Source organism: Maylandia zebra, linkage group LG4 (assembly GCF_041146795.1).
Source record: "Maylandia zebra isolate NMK-2024a linkage group LG4, Mzebra_GT3a, whole genome shotgun sequence".
NCBI lineage: Eukaryota > Metazoa > Chordata > Actinopteri > Cichliformes > Cichlidae > Maylandia > Maylandia zebra.
In genome coordinates this window covers 3998298-4013489 of record NC_135170.1, presented here as the reverse complement: position 1 = coordinate 4013489, position 15192 = coordinate 3998298, and positions in this window count along the sequence as shown.

Sequence of the window (15192 nt, the reverse complement as noted above, 5' to 3'; positions counted from 1 at the left end):
CTCGGTGGTCAGGAACAAATGTAATCGCATGGCAGGATGCTGTAAAAGGACCAAACTTCAGCCAGGAGAACAACTGAGATAATCCATCCACAATACGAGGTTAGTCATTCATATACTGCTGCATGGGCTGGGCTGTAGTTACATCCTAAGGTTTTAAAAACTGAGCTTAAATAAATGATTAGCGGTAATAAAAGCCGAGGGAGGTCAACAGTGATCACTGACTGTTTTAGGAGCTTTTTGAGATAGAAGAAAATATAAAACATTAAACATGTTAACAACACAAAAGCCATATTAAACGCAGACTACTTTAGGCCCGGAAGTAGGATTCGTCACGTCATCACTTAACCATTTTACACCACCAAGTGTAAATACTGTATTAACGTTCCTAAGCACACTAAAGCACAAAACTTTGGTTGGTATTGTGGGGAGAACCCTGACAATTTGACAGGGTTCTCTTTCTTTCTTTAATTTACAGAGTTGGAGTGTGCTGTAAGTGTTCTCAAAATGTAATGAAGACAAAGACACACACACACACACACACACACACACACACACACACACACACACACAAGGAAGAGGGCTATCATGTTGATTCATGTAGTTTAATAGAGGCTGATGTGTTTTATGTAATATATATGACGTTTCATATACTGCGGTGTCAGATACTGATATAAATGCCTTTGTTTGATTCACAGTTGAGGGTTTATCTCCCTTGTGAAAGAGGTTATGCTTTCTTCCATGCTAGTCTGTCTGCCAGCAGAAATGGATTTCTTGAAGTTTGGTGGACAGACTGGCCTTAGGCTAAGGGACAATTGATTTGATTATATCAATATTCCAGGCCATTTCTGCTATGAGATCAGGTCTTTTTTTGAGAACTATGTGAAAAAGAAGCTGTCTTTTTTCAAATCATATGCGTATGACAAATCTCTCAAATTTATAAAGTTATCAAATTATGAAGTTACCTCTTTTCCTCACTCTTTTAGTCACTTAAATACTAAATTGTAGCCTTATAATACTTTTGATTCCAGAGTATATGTCACGATCCTGGGCCATTTGGCTCAGCGTTTTGAGTGTATATATATTTTGATGTTTTTTGTCTTATATTTAAGTTCTTTAAGTTACCTAAGTTCTTTCCTGTCATGCCCAGGTTGTTGCTGTAGTTCATTGTTTCTTAGATTTCCTTTGTGTCTTCTCCTCTATGTTTAAGTCTCCCTTGCCTCTCATGTGTTTCATGTCTGTGTGTCTTATGTTGTCAAGTTCATGTTGTCACGTCTGTGTCTCATTATGTTTCCTGTTTTATTTTGAAGAGGTCCTGTGTTCTACGTTCAGTGTGTTTAGTTTTACTCCTCCCCCGTGACGTCGTTATGTTCATGTGTGTCAGCTATTTCCCCATGTGTTGTCACTTCCCCTGATCACCTCCTGTGTATTTAGTCTGTGTGTTTTCAGCCATTCCTTGGTGGACCGTCTGTGGTTTTTCCACGCCATGTCATGCTTTCCGGTTTCCATATGACATTGCCATGTTTAGAGTCTTTCTTGTTTGTTTTTCTATTCACCAGGGTTTTTCATGGTTCATTTCACCTTTCTAGTTTACCCAGTTTAGGTTATTGTTTAGTTTTGCATTTTGTTGGCCATTTTATTTTTGTACCATTTTGTCTGCCTTAATAAACAGCTCATCTTCAGTTAAAGTTGAGTTTTAGTATGTCCGCACCTGGGTCCACTCTTCGCACTTCACACAGTTTGTCCCGGCAGACTGTGAGAGAACATGGACCCAGCGGACTTACAGCTGTATGCGTGAGGCTGCCTTCGCCCAGCTGGATGAAGAGCTCCGCTGGAAGCCGTGGCGCACTCCTGATTGTGAGCGCATATTCTGTGGAACTTGGCTAGCTCACAAAGGTCCCTGGAGCTGCCGAAAACCCCCACCAGTCGCACCCAAGCTTCAGCCGCTTCAGGTGGGAGTGCTCCGTTTTTCTTCCGACGCTCCAGCTTCTGCGTTGCCGTCCTGCATGTCAGAGGCTCAGCTGTACGCCCAGGGCTTCCTTGCCTTGGAGGAAGCAACGCTCACGCCGCCGTCACTTTTCACCTGCTGAGCAACTCCCAGTGGTGACTTATAAGGACTGCCTTTCACACATTCCACCTGAACCCATGACTGAAAAGAATAATAAACTCACCCCAGACACTGTTGGAATCTCTCTTTTGGATGATGGTAAAATGGCCTGTATTTGTATAGCGCTTTTCTAGTCCCTAAGGACCCCAAAGCGCTTTACACAACCTGTCATCCACCCATTCACACACACATTCACACACTATGATGACATAGCTCCCTTTGAACAGGGAAAAATCAAAGACAATAGTCACTTGCCTGTAAGTGCTGTTAAAGGAAAAACTGTGAGCAATGTTACCAGGTCTAAGACACTCAGTTCAGGTTCTGTCAGTTCAGCTTTTGTCAAGTTTGGTTCAGTCATCCCCACGTCAGTTCACTCTTAAACCTGTTAAACCAAGGACGTCCATGTCTGGTCTGCCCCGGCACCCATGCCGGTCCCCAGGGTGAGGTCAGCCAGTATACAGCCCATCTTTGGGCTGTGTAATGCCATCTGTCTTCCCCCTGAGAAAGCTGAGGTGGTTGTAAGCTTCATCCAGATAGTAGAGCCAAACTTATGGGCTCAAAATGTGGTCATAAATATTTTGTACTTGTAAAAAAGATTTGTATGTGTAAAAAAGATTTGTGTGCGTAAAAAAGATTTGTATGTGTAAAAAGAATTTGTGTGTGCGTAAAAAAGATTTGTATGTGTAAAAAAGATTTGTGTGTGCGTAAAAAAGATTTGTATGTGTAAAAAGAATTTGTGTGTGCGTAAAAAAGATTTGTATGTGTAAAAAAGATTTGTGTGTGCGTAAAAAAGATTTGTATGTGTAAAAAGAATTTGTGTGTGCGTAAAAAAGATTTGTGTGTGGACTTAGAAAAAAAACCCCTGCAAGTTACAAGTACGGATTTTTGACCCTATTTTTCTTCCCTTCATCTGATTGGTCAATGTCATGTCAATCACAAATGTAACAATCCAATCAGAGAACAGATGGGTTTGGCTGTCGGAGGGGCGCTGTTTTGAACTGCAGGTCCTTGAAGGGTGATACCGTTTGAAGCTGGAGGATCGCTATATAAATATCCGATAGCAGCTAGGTCCCCTAACTTTCAGCAGCTGTTGAAAGGATAAAGTTGTGGTACAGTGGGGCAAAAAAGTATTTAGTCAGCCACCGATTGTGCAAGTTCCCCCACTTAAAATGATGACAGAGGTCAGTAATTTGCACCAGAGGTACACTTCAACTGTGAGAGACAGAATGTGAAAAAAAAATCCATGAATCCACATGGTAGGATTTGTAAAGAATTTATTCGTGAATCAGGGTGGAAAATAAGTATTTGGTCAATAACAAAAATACAACTCAATACTTTGTAACATAACCTTTGTTGGCAATAACAGAGGTCAAACGTTTACTATAGGTCTTTACCAGGTTTGCACACACAGTAGCTGGTATTTTGGCCCGTTCCTCCATGCAGATCTTCTCGAGAGCAGTGATGTTTAGGGGATGTCGCCGAGCAACACGGACTTTCAACTCCCGCCACAGATTTTCTATGGGGTTGAGGTCTGGAGACTGGCTAGGCCACTCCAGGACTTTCAAATGCTTCTTACGGAGCCACTCCTTTGTTGCCCGGGTGGTGTGTTTTGGATCATTGTCATGTTGGAAGACCCAGCCTCGTTTCATCTTCAAAGTTCTCACTGATGGAAGGAGGTTTTGGCTCAAAATCTCACGATACATGGCCCCATTCATTCTGTCCTTAACACGGATCAGTCGTCCTGTCCCCTTGGCAGAAAAACAGCCCCATAGCATGATGTTTCCACCCCCATGCTTCACAGTAGGTATGGTGTTCTTGGGATGCAACTCAGTATTCGTCTTCCTCCAAACACGACGAGTTGAGTTTATACCAAAAAGTTCTACTTTGGTTTCATCTGACCACATGACATTCTCCCAATCCTCTGCTGTATCATCCATGTGCTCTCTGGCAAACTTCAGACGGGCCTGGACTTGCACTGGCTTCAGCAGCGGAACACATCTGGCACTGCAGGATTTGATTCCCTGCCGTTGTAGTGTGTTACTGATGGTGACCTTTGTTACTTTGGTCCCAGCTCTCTGAAGGTCATTCACCAGGTCCCCCCGTGTGGTTCTGGGATCTTTGCTCACCGTTCTCATGATCATTTTGACCCCACGGGATGAGATCTTGCGTGGAGCCCCAGATCGAGGGAGATTATCAGTGGTCTTGTATGTCTTCCATTTTCTGATGATTGCTCCCACAGTTGATTTTTTCACACCAAGCTGCTTGCCTATTGTAGATTCACTCTTCCCAGTCTAGTGCAGGTCTACAATACTTTTCCTGGTGTCCTTCGAAAGCTCTTTGGTCTTGGCCATGGCGGCGTTTGGAGTCTGACTGTTTGAGGCTGTGGACAGGTGTCTTTTATACAGATGATGAGTTCAAACAGGTGCCATTCATACAGGTAACGAGTGGGGGACAGAAAAGCTTCTTACAGAAGACGTTACAGGTCTGTGAGAGCCAGAGATTTTCCTTGTTTGAGGTGACCAAATACTTATTTTCCACCCTGATTTACGAATAAATTCTTTACAAATCCTACCATGTGAATTCATGGATTTTTTTTTCACATTCTGTCTCTCACAGTTGAAGTGTACCTCTGGTGCAAATTACTGACCTCTGTCATCATTTTAAGTGGGGGAACTTGCACAATCGGTGGCTGACTAAATACTTTTTTGCCCCACTGTATATCAGTGGTTAGAAATAACATTATTACTTTAGGATTAGTTTAACACAAAGTCAGGGCTGACCCAGGACCATTGCTGTGAGTCACAGTGCGCAGCATAAAAGTCCTTTCACATCGGATGCAGGATACGCTGCTAATGCTAACTGCTAACTAAAAGCAAAGGATCCAGAATTTGTTACGCTGGCTGCTGGGCTCTGTGGGTTTTTGCAGCAGCTCTACCTGTACTAGATGCACCTGCTCCTTGTCTTTTCTATCTCTGACTTTATGTCCTCTACAAGAGTTTGTTTTTTTTGCTAGTTCTTCAAATGTTCAATAAAAACATGTATGCTAATTCATAACGAAGAAAGCTTTGTAATGAAGACTGTCATTTCCAAAACACTGCCCGCCCCCACCCCGCGGTCCGCAGCGCTGTTGAAAAGGCTGTGGAAGTCCCTGTATTAAACACGTAGACCTGTGACACAAAAATCACCAAACTCGGACGACCACAGACTGTTTTCCTTCGTGGTGATGAAGGAAGTCAGCGACGTGATTGGACTTACCAGCCACATGCTGAATGTCTGTGGTAAACTCAGAAATGGCCGCCAACTGGCGCTGCTGGCGTGCGCTCCATGGGTCAGAGACCTTGGACATCGCAAACGTCAAAGGTTTGTGGTCAACATACGCAGCAAAGTTGCGACCCTCGAGGAAAAAACGAAAATGCCGTGTCGCGAGGTGCAGGGCCAGCAACTCCCTGTCAAAAACACTGTACTTGTGTTCAGCATCCCGGAGCGTACGACTGAAAAAGGCGAGCGGTTGCCAGAGACCTGAAACCCGCTGTTCCAACACTCCGCCCACTGCCACGTCCGAGGCGTCGGTGGTCAACGCGATCTCCGCCGACGGAAGCGGGTGGGCCAGCAGGGCGGCGTCAGCCAGCGCAGACTTGGCTGCGGAAAACGCACGGACGCGTTCAGGCAGCCAGTCAACCGGATCTTTGGCTGTTTTACCTTTTAAGGCAGCATAGAGTGGCTGTAGCAGGTGGGCAGCTCTGGGGAGAAAGCGGTTGTAAAAATTTATCATCCCCAAGAACTCCTGCAACGCTTTAACCGACGTGGGACGCGGGAAAGCCGAAACGGCCTGGACTCTGTCGGGCAACGAAACCACACCTTCAGCGGAAATGCGGTGCCCGAGGAAATCCAGAACAGGCAACCCAAACTGGCACTTGGAAGGGTTGATGATCAGGCCGTGCGCTTCCAAACGCTGGAAAACCTGGCGCAGATGGGACTCGTGCTGGCTCGCTGAGCAGCTGGCCACCAATATATCGTCCAGATAAACAAAAACGAACGGCAGCCCACGCAAAACGGAGTCCATCAGCCGCTGAAAGGTCTGGGCGGCACCTTTCAGGCCAAACGGCATGCGCAAAAACTCGAACAAGCCGAAGGGGGTAATGACAGCGGTTTTAGGAACGTCTTCGGGGTGCACGGGAACCTGGTGATACCCCCGCACCAAGTCAATTTTAGAAAAAATCGACGTTCCGGCGAGATTGGCAGAAAAATCCTGAATGTGGGGGATGGGGTAACGGTCATTCTCCGTGGCATTATTTAAACGGCGGAAATCTCCGCATGGCCGCCACCGACCGTCCGATTTGGGCACCATGTGAAGCGGAGAGGCCCATGCACTGTTCGAACGCTGTACAATGCCAAGGCACTCCATGGCTGCAAACTCTTCCCGAGCGATGGACAGTTTCGCGGGGTCGAGGCGGCGCGCGCGCGCGAACACCGGGGGCCCGACCGTGGGAATATAATGCTCAACCCCATGCTTCGTTACCGTGCTAGAGAAATTAGGGACAGACAACGATGGAAACTCTAAAAGCAAACGCTGAAAAGCATCCCCGGAGGTCACTACATTAGCCCGAATCAGGGGCTCGGAGGCCCGAGTAAAACAGGGTAGCGAAGAAAACGAGAGAGCATCGATTAAACGTCTGTTAGCGACATCGACAAGTAGTCCATGAGCACACAGGAAATCAGCACCCAAAATAGGTACAGAGCTAGCAGCAACAACAAAGTTCCACTGGAAATCCCGGCCATGAAAACAAACAGTCACCAACCTTTCCCCAAACGTTTTGATGGGAGAGCTGTTAGCTGCAATGAGCTGCGGCCCACAGTTCGCTGCTAGTCCGTCGGCAGCGGTAGGGGGAAGGAGGCTCTTCTGGGAGCCGGAGTCCACGAGAAAACGTCTCCCGGAGCGCGAGTCCTCTATGAAGAGCAGCCTTTCTGTATTGCCAGCGGTCGCGGCTGCTACGGCGCGCTGGCGGGTCCGTTTCCCTGGGCCGTGAAAGCGCAAGGCGGAAGGCAGCGACGCGCTCTGTCGCCAAAACGCTGATGGTAGAAACAGATGCTCTTTCCGCGGTGCCGGCGTGTAGCAATCCCTGCCGTCAGCAAGGGGGCGGATGCTCCGGGGGAGGCAGGTGGAGGCGTGGAAGGTGCCGCCGGCGTGTCCGTAGCCAGGGCGTGAACGTCGAAAGTGCGGCTAGCCAGGAGAATACGATCCGCTTCTTCAGCCAGGGAGCGATAATCCTTCACAGGCAGAAGCGGAGAGTTCGCGAGGACAGCTCTCACGGCGGCCGGTAGGTGGCGAAGGAAGAGGTGCACGAAGAGGAAACCACCGTCATCCGGCCCGAGCAACGATAGCATGTTCTCCATGAGCTCGAGCGCGGTACCGCCACCCAAGCCTGACAGGTTGAGGAGCTTTTCGGCTCGTTCGGCGTCAGAGAGGGCATAGCGCCGAAGAAGCAGCTCTTTGAGGGCGGCGTATTTCCCTTGGGCGGGTGGGTCCCGGAGGAGCGCCATCGCGCGACGGGTGGCCAGCGGGTCGAGCGAGGCCACCACATGGTGATACTTCGTGTCGTCAGCCGAGATGCCGCGAAGGGCGAACTGAGCTTCCACGTGTACGAACCATGACGGGGGGTCATGGAGCCAAAAGTCCGGCAGTTTCAGCGCCACAGCGAACGTAGCTGCAACAGGAGGCGGAGGTCCGGCGGCCGCTGATGCATCCATAGCGGAGTGTGCGTTATCTACGGCCCGTTGCATGCTCGAGTCAGGGGTCACCAATGTGGAGGTAAGCATCAACGACACAGCTCTCAGTTCTCACTCCTTCTTTATTCGTCTCCAACATCAACTGCGCATATCGCGCCACAAAACACAGGAACACACTTCCTCTACACTGGGTGTGAGTGGAGCCCTCTAGTGGTCCACCACAACACATACAAATCTTTTTTACGCACACACAAATTCTTTTTACACACACAAATTCTTTTTACACATACAAATCTTTTTTACGCACACACAAATCTTTTTTACACATACAAATCTTTTTTACAAGTACAAAATATTTATGACCACATTTTGAGCCCATACAAACTTGACACAAGGCGAGAGTGAGACACCACAGCAGTTTCTCTACCAGGTGATAGGGTTGAAGCAGCGGGTCCTTTTCACATCCAAAATGTCTGATGCAGGCATAAAGTACAGTCCAGCTACTGTTCAGGATGTTTTCTTGCACTCGGTCTACCAGGGGCTTGGGTATAAGCACAGTAACATTAGTAACATTAGAGGTTAAAACCTCTGTTGTCAAGCAGAGAGGTGAGTGATGAAACAATCTTGCGCCACATAATGAGAATCACTAGCGAGGAAAGTGAGAGGCAAAAGAGAATAGGCTCGTCCCGTCGACAGAACACAACTAGCGCACATAGTGCTCAGTCTGAGCTCAACACCATCCAGGAATGTAGTAAGTAAGACCGACCAATTGACACGACCAAGACTGACCCGATTAAAGAACTCACAGCTAAAGTTAATGAGCTCGCTGGGCTGGTGGAGGCGATGAGACAACAGACTCTAGCACGAGCCTCAGACCTAGCAAACCCATACTCACAAAACAGGTCAAGAAACAGAAAAGACAAAACCTTTGGGTGTCCAAACTGTGTTGAACAGAACCGTCCAGATTGTTGCCATTGCTTCATCTGTGGGGAAGAGGGTCACAGGGTGGTTGGCTGCTTAAAAAAATCTAAGAACCAGGGAAACGTGAACCGGTCTCTGCAGTGGGGCGCCCAGTGACTGAGTCCAAAAGAGAGCCCTACAGTGAGCGCTTAAGGGAGGTGAGGACCCAACCTAGCCTTAACAGTAGCAAACCCAGTCTCCCCTCACCAGTCACATCAGAAGTAGTTAACTGGCAGCAGGGTGAGGCACTTGCTACGTCTGGTGTTATGGCACCACACACTAAACGTGGGGCAGTTGCTAAGCTAATCGGTAAGAAAGCTCTCATACAGTGTAATTTGAATGGCTTAGCAGTGAAAGCACTACTTGACACTGGTGTCGAGATTGGAAAGACAGATACTTGCCTGACTTAGTCATGCGACCTCTGTCAGAGATCATCGAGGAAATTGATGAGTTGAAAGTGTGTGCAGTCAATGGGGGAACCATACAATTTGATGGCTGGGTACCCATCATGATCAACTTACCGGGGGGTTAAGACCCAAGCCTCTCCGTCAGTACTCCGGTCCTCGTCAGTACCTTGCCAATGGACAAACCATTGATTGGTTTCAATGTCTTGGAACAGATCATTGAGGGGCAACCAGAGTGGTTGATACCTACTCTTGTTATCTTGCTGTGTAATGCCATCTGTCTTCCCCCTGAGAAAGCTGAGGTGGTCGTAAGCTTCATCCAGACAGTAGAGCCAAACTTGACACAAGGGCGCTTGAGAACAGGTGAAAGGGATGTGATTATCCCTGCTGGACAGGCCACCTGGGTAAAGTGCCGGGTTCCATCAACCATCAATCCATCCGATTGTTTGGTGCTGTTTGAGGCTGATGAGGGTAATCAGGCCCTAGAGCAGTTGGATGTCTGGACAGGGTTAGCTGAAATACAGAATCCAGCTAAGCCGTACGTCACCATTGCTCTGAGTAACGACACCAAACATGTTATCACCTTGACGAGGAAGACAGCCCTGGGCACCTTACAGCTGGTTGAACGTATTGTGGAGGCCGAGGCCCCAAACTAGTCCCCACTTACCGTAACAGTTCGCGAGGTAACGGTGGAGCCAGCTGAACCTCTACCAACGTCATGGCATCCGCCAGTGAACCTTGAACATTTGGAGGAGGAACAAATAGAGATTGTTGAGAGAATGTTGTTCGATGAGTGCAGGGCATGGGAATGATATTGTAATCCTGATCTGAAAATGGTGATAAGCCTAAAGGATGACATACCAGTGCAGAGAGCATATACTTCCATACGTAAGCCGCTGCTACGGAAGGTTAAAGAGTACGTGCAAGACCTCCTGGTGAAGGGATGGATAGTAAGATCCAAGTCCTCTTATGCTGCTCCCATCGTGTGTGTACGGAAGAAAGACGGTTCACTCCGTCTTTGCATAGACTACCGTCTATTGAACCAGAAAATGGTTCCGGACCGACACCCACTACCTCGGATACGCGACCTGCTTGACACCTTAGGGGGGTACTCCTGGTTCAGCATCCTTGATCAAGACAAGGCTTACCACCAGGGGTTTGTGAATGAAGGCTCCCGCCATCTCACCGCCTTCACCACACCCTGGGCCCTATACGAATGGGTGAGAACCCCGTTCGGGCTCACTAATGCACCTGCCGCCTCCCAGAGAAGTATGGAAGAGATCTTAGGTTCGCTGAGGGATGACTGTTGCGTACCATAGCTTGACGACATCCGCTGTTACTCCCAGTCTTTTGAAACCCATGTCGAGGTGGTCCGCAAAGTGCTTCAGGTCCTACAGGTCCATGGTGTGAAGCTGTGGCCTGAGAAGTGTGAGCTTTTTAAAGAAGAAGTTTGTTATGTGGGGCGCTTAGTTAGCGCTGAGGGCATCAGGATTGACCCAAAGGATCTGGAGGCTGTCTTGGCTCTGAAGACCAAGTCACCACAGACAGTAGGTGATCTTAGGCGGGTCCTGGGCTTCTTTAGCTACTCTCTCTCTTTCATACAGAACTTTTCGAGGATAGCTCAGCCACTGTACGAGCTACCCCAGAGCAAATCTTCAGAACGGCCCACTCATGGCCGTCAGAGTAAAACCAAAGGGCCCCAGATGCCATCGAGGGCGCCCATAGACTGGACTCCTGAGCATCAGAGGGTACTGGAACAACTGGTCGACATGCTAGTCCATCCTCCAGTGCTAGCATATCCAGACTTTGACCAACCCTTTGTTTTGCACACTGATGCATCCGAGTCAGATTTCCAATTTAGCATCAAATGCAGGCCAGGAAAAACAAACATAGATGCCGACACGCTGTCCCGCATTCCTCTGGGTGTGAACAACCTTGCGTCAGTGTGTACCGAAGAGTTGTCACAGGAGGTGGTAAGAGGGGCTTGGGAGGGAGCAAGAGTAGCCCAGCAGAAAGAAGTTGCGTGGGCGGCTGTCCTTTTGGCTTCCTCTCAGGACGTCATGCTGCAGCCAGGCGCGGCTCTCCAGGAAGTCAAACCTGATGACCTGATGCAGGCACAAAGGGATGACCCCACGATGAAGGAGGTCATCAGACTTAAAGAGTCTAATGTCAGACTCAGTGAGAGTAAGAGGAGGTCGTTAGAAGGATCTGCTTGTAAACTCCTCCGCTAGTGGGACCGATTACACCTCAAAAATGGAATCTTGTGCAGACGAACACCCAAACAAAAACAACTAGTCCTACCTCTCCTGTACCAGCCTATGGTACTGAAACATCTTCATGACCAGATGGGTCATGTCGGTACTGAGAGGGTCCTTCATCTCGCACGAGAGAGGTTCTATTGGCCTCATATGAAGAGGTGCATAGAGGACTACGTCACTATGAAATACTGTTGCATTAAACAAAAGAAACCCACAGTTCATGTGCGTGCACCCATGGGCAACCTGAAGTCCAACTCACCGCTTGAACTTGTCTGTACAGACTACCTACATCTTGAGAAAAGCAAAGGCGTGTATGAATACATTTTGGTGATGGTCGACCACTTTACACGGTTTTCTCAGGCCTACCCAACCAAGAACAAATCCGGGCGGACTGCAGCCGAGCAGATCTACAATGATTTTATACCTCGCTTTGGGTTCCCCAACAAACTCCATCACGATCAGAGGCGAGAGTTCGAAAATGAGCTCTTCCGAACTCTTGGGCAGCTCTCAGGGGTTGGTCATTCTCGGACATCCCCATACCACCCCCAGAGTAATCCCGCAGAACGATTCAACCGCACCTTGCTGCAGATGTTGCGTACCCTGACAGACAAAGAAAAGGAAACATGGAACGATCATCTCCCACAGGTTGTACACACGTATAACTGTACTCGTCATGAGTCCACTGGTTATTCCCCACATTTCTTGCTTTTTGGCTGTCACCCCCGCCTTCCGGTGGATCTTTTGTTTGGCCTGGTTGAGGAAACTGAACCAGTGTCGCACAGGGGGTATGCCGAAAAGTGGCGTAAGAGAATGACAGAGGCCTATCAGGTTGCCACCAAAAATAGCCTCTTGGCTAGTGCTAAGGGGGAGTCGTACTATGATCAGAAGGTGAGGGGAGTGGTACCGAAATCAGGGGACAGAGTGTTGGTGAGGAACTTAGGCGAGCGTGGTGGACCCGGCAAATTATGCTCCTACTGGGAGAACAGGATATATGTGGTCAAGGAACAGGTTTCGGATAACCCAGTGTATGTCGTCCATCCAGAGGGTAATGACCAGGGAAGAACTCAGACCCTGCACCGAAACTTGCTCCTGTTGGTCAATGATTTGCCAGTAGAGTTCCCACCACAACCAACTAAACTAACCTTAAGATCGACACACAAACAGACCAATGATCGAGTGAGGTGTAAAGACAGGGAAGGACGGATAGAAAATGCTGAGACCTTTGATTCAGATGATGATCCGGGCAGTGGCTATTAGTTGAGGGTACCACCGACCCAGGCTGAGTTCAGAACAACTGTCCCTTCCGAGAAACAGGCTGTCAGCCAGGACAGAATGGAACCAGGGACGCAGACACAGGCTCGGTTTGAAGGAGAATCTGTTCTGAGCCCGAGGGATCTTGAAGAGCCAAGACGAAGGACGCCTGTAACAGATGCCGAGGACATTGCTGAGAACCTGTCAGAGATGGCTGGGGCCCACGGGGAAAGTCGACTATGAAAAGAGGGTCCCATGGCACCTGAGACTGGGGATGAAGTTGAGACTTACCAGTATGACCACGAGAGGAGTGACAGTTCGGCAGCCCTTAACTTGCCTCAGTCGGAAGTAGAACCCGAGTCACCTCGACATGAGTGAGCAGGCAGCAGACTCTCCGTTGAACTCACCTGCCCCACTGAGGCAATCCACCCGACAGAGGCGTCCAGGCCAAATGCTAACCTATTCATCTCTAGGCCATCCAACATACCAGTCATGGCCCACTGTAAACATGGTAGATACTTACCTCGTGCCTTTGGCTGCCTTGTGGCCCCCACAACCTAGCTTATCTTCATTCCAAGGCCCACTGGTTGTCCAGATACCATATCTATCTCTTTTCTACCCCATATGTAGCTATTAGGAAGAAGCCATAAGCTATGGTGGTTACCTAATCCCAGAAAACCAAACATTCCTAAGTGCTTGAAGTTTTAATTTAAGGGTTTTGATTATTCACTGTGTGAGATTTGATAAGAATACAGAGACTGTAAGTGCAAATTTGTTTCAAGTGTCAGGAGCCACTTTTGTTGTAGGTGAGCGTGTGGCACCCCTGTGAGGGAAAGACCACATTAATATTATTTTGTGTAAAACACTCATGTAACGGGACATTCTTCATTACTATTGTCACAGGCTGGGTCTCTGACCCAGCGCTCTGAGTTCATGTTTGTATTTGTCTCATTTTGTCATGTGATTAGTTTTGTGTCATTTCCTATCTGTCTTTAGTTTGGGCAGTTATTGTTTATTGTTCCTCTGGTTTTCTATGTTTTGGGGTTTTGCATTTATTCATCACGTATTAGGTCTGTTAAGTTGTGTTGTCATGTTTAGTTTTAGTATTTCCTGTTTTATTCTGACAGTGTCATGTGTTCTTTGTTCATTGTATTTAGCTTTCCTCTCCTGGTCCTGTCATTAGGTTTATGTCAGTCAGCTGTTCCCCCATGTGTCTCCACTTCCCCTGATCACCTCATGTATGTATTTAAGCCCTTTGTTTTCTGCATGCCATTGTCGGGTCGTCTGTTTATTTTGACCTTAGTCTTAGTCTTTGTTAGTTTTCCTCACCCTCAGTCATAGTTATGGTTTTCGTCTGTCAGTTCTACATTAGTCTTAGTCATAGTCTTTGCCTGTTATTTTCCACCACAGTTATAGTTATTGTCACGGTTCGGGGCAGCGGCCGTGTGAAGAGTGGAAGGAGGACTCAAATGCAGCACTTATTCAGACGTGAAGGGTGATTTATTAACAATACCAGACATAAAGTGGAGATGGCAAACAGAACTAAGGACGAACTAAACTGGGATAAACTACACAAAGGAGTGGCAAACCTGAACATGAAGGGAGAACAGCAGGGAGAGCACGCAGGGGATTTCACAAGGTATGAATACAGACGACGCGACGAGGAGCAGAGGAAAACACACACTATAAGTACACAGACACTGGGAAATCACACACAGGTGGGAGACACAGCTGGACCTGGTTAACCTGACGAGACAGGGGAACACTGACACCAGGGACCAATAGAGGGAGCACAAACTCAGAACCCAGTACCTAAAATCCCAAAACACAAACCATCCCAAAACAGCCCATGAATAATAAAGAGAATAATAACAATAAAGAACACAAACACAAAGTCACCGAGTCATGGTCGCAGGACCATGACAGTACCCCCCCCCCCCCCCCCCCCCCCCCAAGGGCTGGCCCCCGACAGCCACAGAAACACACCACCAGATCCGGGCGGGCGGCAGGGGGCGCAGGACGGAGGGACCGGGCCATGACCAAAGATGGAGGCCCCAGAGTCCCAAAAAAAAAAAAAAAAAAAAAAAAGGCACACAACACTCACAGGGGAGCAGAGTCCGAAACACAGTTCAGGTGGCCGGCCCGGGGCCCGATAACACAGGAGGCCAGGATAGGCAGTTCAGGAGGCCGGCCACGAAGAAGGCCGTGGAGGCGCACAAAAGGTTCAGGAGGCCGGCCGTGCGGAAGGCAACGGCGGCCACTCAGGCAAAGAGGGTCTGGGGGCCGGCCGTGCAGAAGGCAACGGCGACCACTCAGGCGAAGAGGGTCCGGGGGCCGGCTGTGCGGAAGGCAACGGCGGCCGCTCAGGCAATGGCGGTCCGGGGGCCGTGTGGAAGGCAACGGCGGCCGCTCAGGCAATGACGGTCCGGGGGCCGGCCGTGCGGAAGGCAACGGCGGCCAGTCAGGCGACGGCGCCCGGCCAGTAGCC